Source organism: Panthera leo, chromosome D2 (assembly GCF_018350215.1).
Source record: "Panthera leo isolate Ple1 chromosome D2, P.leo_Ple1_pat1.1, whole genome shotgun sequence".
NCBI classification, from domain to species: Eukaryota; Metazoa; Chordata; class Mammalia; order Carnivora; family Felidae; genus Panthera; species Panthera leo.
The window spans coordinates 47,987,392-47,993,528 of NC_056689.1; positions in this window are offsets into that span (position 1 = coordinate 47,987,392).

Here is a 6,137-nt window from a genome sequence, read left to right on the forward strand (position 1 = left end):
GATTTGGACTCCGACCAGTTATACTTAGCTCAGGCCCATAGCACACATGGACCTTCCTTTATCCCCGACAGGCATCCCTGACGTGTGATGTGGGAAACACTGTGATTCTTTGGGAGGGGACTTTCTGTGTCAATAATTAACTGGATGACCTTGGGGAAACCCAAAGATGTTTGTTAGCCTTAGTGACTTTTGCAGACGATAAATGAGAGGGTTTGGCTGGATCGGTGATTCTCAGGGTATGTTCTGAGAGCTGCTCCAGGAAGCCCAGCCTCTAAAAGCTGACAATCGTGGGCTTTTACTAATTCACAATTTACTCATTGATGAAAACTTTTAGCATTCCTCCCAGGCATTTTTCTGAAATCTTTTCTCCCTTTGCTCAAGTGGAATAAACAGCCGAACAACCAAATTAGGAAAAAAAAAATCCCCAAACTAAATTCTAATAATAACGAAAAGCTCAGGCATAGTCTGTTTTGCTTATTGCTTTGGTGAGGATCATATGCCTTCGTATAACGAATACATATTTTTCTCTAGTAAATTTTTTTTTAAATTTTTTGATGTTTGTTTATTTTTGAGAGAGAGAGAGAGAAGGAGTGTGAGAGGGAGAGGGTCGGAGAGAGAGGGAGGCACAGAATCCAAAGCAGGCTCCAGGCTCCGAGCTATCAGCACAGGGCCTAATGCGGGGCTCGAACTCATGAATGGTGAGATCAGACCTGAGCCAAAGTCAGAGGCCTAACCGACTGAGCCACCCAGGCGCCCCTCTAGTAAATTTATTGTAAGTTTCCAGTGAAGAAAACAATCAACAGAACTAAAAGGCAACCTACAGGATAGGAGAAGACATTTGCAAATGATATGTCTGATACAGGGTTAGTATCCAAAATACGCAAAGAACTGATACAACTCAACACCCCAAAACAAATAATCCATTTAAAAAATGGGCAGAAGACACCTGAAAAGATGTTCATCATCATCGCTTACCATCAGGGAAATTAAAATCAAAGCTACAAGGAGATATCACATCACACCTGTCAGAATGGTTAAAATAAAAACCGCAAGAAACAAGTGTCGATGAGGGTGTGGAGAAAAAGGAACTCTCTTGCACTGCTGGTGGGAAAGCAAACTGGGGCAGCCACTCTGGAAAACAGAATGAAGGTTGCTCAAAAAAAAGTAAAAGTAGAATTACCCTATCATTCAAGAGTCACACTACTGGTTATTTTACTCCAAAATACAAAAACACAAAATCAGAGGGGTACATGCATCCCTATGTTTATTGCAGCATCACTTACAATAGCCAAATTGCTGAAGCAGCCCAAGTGTCCATCAACTGATGAGCGGATAATAAGATGTGGTGTATGTACGCATTGGAACATTATTCAGCCATAAAAAGAATGAAATCTTGCCATTTGCAATGACATGGTCGAAGCCAGAAAGTATTATGTTAAGTGAAATAGTCAGAGAAAGACAAGTGCCATATGATCTCACTCAAACGTGGAATTTAAAAAACAAAACAAACACGCAAAGAAAAAAGAGAGAGACACAAACCAAAAAACAGACTCTTAACCATAGAGAACAAATTGATGGTTACCAGAGCGGAGGTGGGTGGGGGCATGGGGGATATAGGGGATGAGGATTAAAGACTTATTATGATGAAAAAAATAAAAATAACAAAGTTATTCTAATATGATTGATTAATTTGGTCAAGATTTCATAACATTCCATAAAGATTACCAAGTTTTTTTTAATCTCCCCCATTTGAATCAGTTTAAGAATCGCTGTTGTTCATGTGACCTTTAAGATCAAGTTTAAAAATGTATGGTTTGGGGACGCCTGGGTGGCTCAGTAAGCTGAGCGTCGGACTTCAGCTCAGGTCACGATCTCATGGTTTGTGAGTTCAAGCTCCTATGGAGCTCTCTGCTGTCTGCTATGAAGCAGGGCTTGCTTTAGATCCTCTGTACCCTCCCCCCTCCCCTACTCTCCCCCCCCCCAGCACCTCCCCTCCCTTGCCCCCTGCCAGCTCATGCATGCACATGTGCTCTCTTTCTTTCTCTCAAAAAGAAAGAAAACAATTTTAAAAAGATTGAAAATGTATGGTTTGACATATTTACTTCTTGGGTCAGCTGTGTTTATCAACTCCAAAGTTCCCAGTTTTTCTTTTTTTAAATTTTTTTTTAATGTTTATTTATTTTTGAAGGAGAGAGAGAGACAGAGTGTGAGTGGGGGAGGGGCAGAGAGAGAGGGAGACACAGAATCGGAAGCAGGCTCCGGGCTCTGAGCTGTCAGCACAGAGCCCAACAAGGAGCTCGAACCCATGAACTGTGAGATCATTACCTGAGCCGAAGTCAGACGCTCAACCGACTGAGCCACCCAGGCGCCCCACAAAGTTCCCAGTTTTTCACAGGTCTTGGCGCTCCACATCCCCTCTCCCACATGCTGGTACCTGGGTGTCTGTAGCACACATTGAACCGCACAGATGTTGTTGCGGGCGGCCGGGGGGTCCGCAGTCCTGTGGCTCCGTGCCCCGTGGGGGCCTGTGCCCTCAGCTCCTCGGGAAGCTCTGGCCAGCCCTGCAGCGCGCTTTGCTTCCTCCTTGCTAACAGCAGCTGGTTTTGCTGGGTGTCTGACATCCGCCTGCTCAGAAGACATAGACTCCTTCCAGGCCTTGCTTGCCACGGTCTGTTGAACTCCACAGGCCCGATTATAGCCTTCCCTTCCTGGTGCCTTTGTTTTAGGAGCGAGCGTGTGACCCGATTCTGGCCAAACAGCCTGGAAGGGGTATGTGCTGATGTACTTCTGGGAAAGTGTCCCTGGCTTTTAACAAAGGGCCTGAGGATGGGTTGGGCTCCCCCTCCGTGAGTGCACCTGTATCAGGACGGGCAGCTCCTTGGTGATGAGGGGGGTCAAGGCAAAGGGCGAAACAAGAACTTGAGTCTGTCCAGTGCTATGGCAACAACACTGGGCACTGGATGTCCTTAGGGAGCTGCTAAACTTACCTGTTCCTTATTTATTTATTTATTTATTTATTTACTTATTTACATTTTAAAAAATGTTTACTTATTTATTTTGAGAGGGTGTGTGCTCACAAGTTGGGGGGTGCAGAGAGACGGGGAGAAAGAGAGAATCCCAAGCAGGCTTCACACTGTCAGCCTAAGAGCCCAGTGCAGGTCGGGTTGGTGGAGGAAGGAGGGTATGGCCCGTTGTGAAAGCACGCAGTGGACGAGACCCCGTGTATGCTGGCTTGAGGAAACTGCAAAGAGGACTCTGGCAGAGTTTCTGGCCTTGCTGTCACTAAGCCGATTTGTGGAGCTCCGTGGGGAAAGGAGAAATCTGGCTGGCAGACAAGGTCCTCAGACATCTCAGAATTCAGAGAAAAGATTTCCAGGAACCGAGGGCCAGAGGCCCTGAAATAGAAGCTAACTGTGAAGGTGGGGGAAGCTCCCAGACCTTCAGGTCTGACTTTGTAGTCCTTCATGGGCTCAGAGGAAGAAGAAGGGGGCACTTCCCTGAGAGATCGGGGGGCTTCCAAGAGGCTTGTGAAAGGGTGGAGGGAAGGACCCAGGACTGAGCACGGCTGTGAGGGACCTGTATAAAGAGTGCAGAAAAGTACCCTGCACAGCAGGAAGGGAGCCTCAGACTACAGCAGTATAGGGACCAGAGAGCTAGGGGCCCCACTGCTCCTGACAACAGTGTGGCGTGGGTACGGCACAGAGAAAGCACACTTTCCACTCCGGCTGCGTTGGGAAGAATTTAAACTTGCCCTAATGGGTGGGCGTTATGGGGAGAAACTTTCAGTTCACAGTAGGGGAAGGTGTTCTCTCAGTTGTTCCCCACTCATAGGATGGGCTGGTGTGGGAGGTCATGAGCTCCCTGGAGCTCCCAAGAATACCGTGTGTGTGTGTGTGTGTGTGTGTGTGTGTGTGTGTGTGTGCGTGTGCACGTTTACATTGCTGACACTGAGGGCAATTCTCAAGCTCTGATCAGACGATTTGGACCCCCGAGTCTGTGATTCCAGATGACTGTCATTCTTAAAGGAATCCAGACAATTGCCCTGAGAAGTGCCAGGAATGCACCTAGAATGCAAAGGAAGAGAGCCAGAATTTCCTACCTTGCCTGGTTCCTCTTCTGTGCATCTGTCCACAGCCGGGCCAGGGCAGAGAAGCAGTGCAGAGAGGGAGAGGAGGGGTGCCCAGTTCAGTTCCGCAGTTAACAGCTGTGTGGCTTGAGACATTCTTTATCCTCTCTCAGTCCTAACTTTCTTATCTATCAAATGGGTCTACAAGGTGTCTCACTGGGATAGAAGTATTGTGTCAAAAGTACCTGTCTACAGCAGATGCCGGGAAACGGGATCTACTATTAGGAGTGAACCAAGAAAACTTTCTGCACTGTGGTCAAGCTTTTGTAGGTTTTGTAACAATAGGATTCCACCCAGTGAACCAACGACACTCCCAATTAGGGGCACGGCCCGGCCCTGACCTCAGGGAAATAGAGGGAAAAGCTGTTCTTTGGGATGACAGGGCTCACCCAGAGCTTTGTTTGCTATATTGTTTCATTTCACGGCACACTAACCAGAGTCCCTGTGTGTTGTAACCATAGGAAGGCAGTCAGACTCAATCAGCTTATAATAATTCAAGCTGCTTGGTAATAAATGTCCTGCCTCCAGGGCTGTGAAAACTAGTGATAACTAGTCAGTGACAATTATAATAACTAGTGTTTGTTCAACATTAACTGCATTCCAGGTGCTGTGCTAAGTGCTGTATATACAACCCTATTCTTTTATTCGCATTTTATAGATGAGGAAGCAGTCATGTTAGATTAAGTGCATTTACTCAAGATCACACAAAACAGACATGAGGAGACAATGAGCCCAGTGGTCTCTGCTTGGCTCCCTCTGCTGTGCCCTCTGGTTTTACAGGTGCCTTTATCATAAGGCTGCCCAGTGAGAGAAGACCATTCCAGTAACCCTGGGGCAGTTCATCCAGGAGGGCTTCTAAAGGAAACTGCTCTCAGATTGGAGGAGGTGATGGTGGACTTGCTGAAGCTCTCCACTGTCTTCCCACGATGGTTCATGGGAATGAGTGTCCCCGGAGGCTGGGTTGCAGCTGCCTCTGGCCTTGTCTAGAGCTTCTGTGCGTTGCTACATATGGACGCTTTACAGATATACTCTGGCATATGGGATGGCCATAAATTGTGTGCCATTAAAAGCAGCACGAAACTTCTAGATGCCCAGGATGACTCTGGGGAGCATGAGAAGTCAGGAAAGGATGAAATGTGGGGGTGTGCTAATCTTCATCTGTTGGGGGATGAGGAAGCTTGCACAAAATAGTAGGAAGCTCATGGGCATAACTCAAAGGAAGTGCCTGGCCCCGGAGACAAATCCCTGGAGCGGATCTAAACCTTTGACCTCTTCAGGCCCTCATCTCAGTGTCTGCAGAAGACAACAGAGATCCTCAGACCTGCAGCACCCCAGCAGCCGGTCGCATTGTATTAGCAATTGCCGAGTTAACGTTGGCCTCTTCCACTGGCTGGTGAGATTTATGGACTCGGGGATGGTAGATACTTGAATGAATGAGGACGTCTTGTCCAAGGGGACCCTTCGTTTATATTTTAGTTCTTTAAGATCAATTTAGCCAAAGCACAGGAAGTAGGCAAAGCCACGTACTCGACAGTGTAAAGGGTGCAGAGGATGCATTTTCAGGCAAACTCACGTTTGTCCTTCACCTCTCCCTCTTTCTCTAAGTTTGGTGCCATCTGTGTATGCTTCCTCACAGTGCAGGGGCTACCAACGATCTGCATGAGGCCTGTGCTACTGTACAGGGTTGTGTTAACAATTTCTCTGTGAGTCTGAGTTCACAGGGAGGCAGAGCTGCCCAGGGTCCACCATGTTTTGGTCTGTGCAGGGCAGGAAGAGACACCTGCTCTGGAATGGGGTGAGGTGGGGGGGGCTACTGAGCGGCACGGGTCTGCCATGCTTGGCAGCTGCCATTTTAACACACTGGTTCTGGGAAAGGGGATGGTGCGGTGGTCTTCAGGCCAGGTTGCCCGGGGATGAATTCCAACTTGCCTCTAACGGTCAGTGTGAACTAGGAGAGGTCATGCTTCTTGGGGATTGGTTTTGCCACGCTTACAGTGAAACAGGTGGTCCC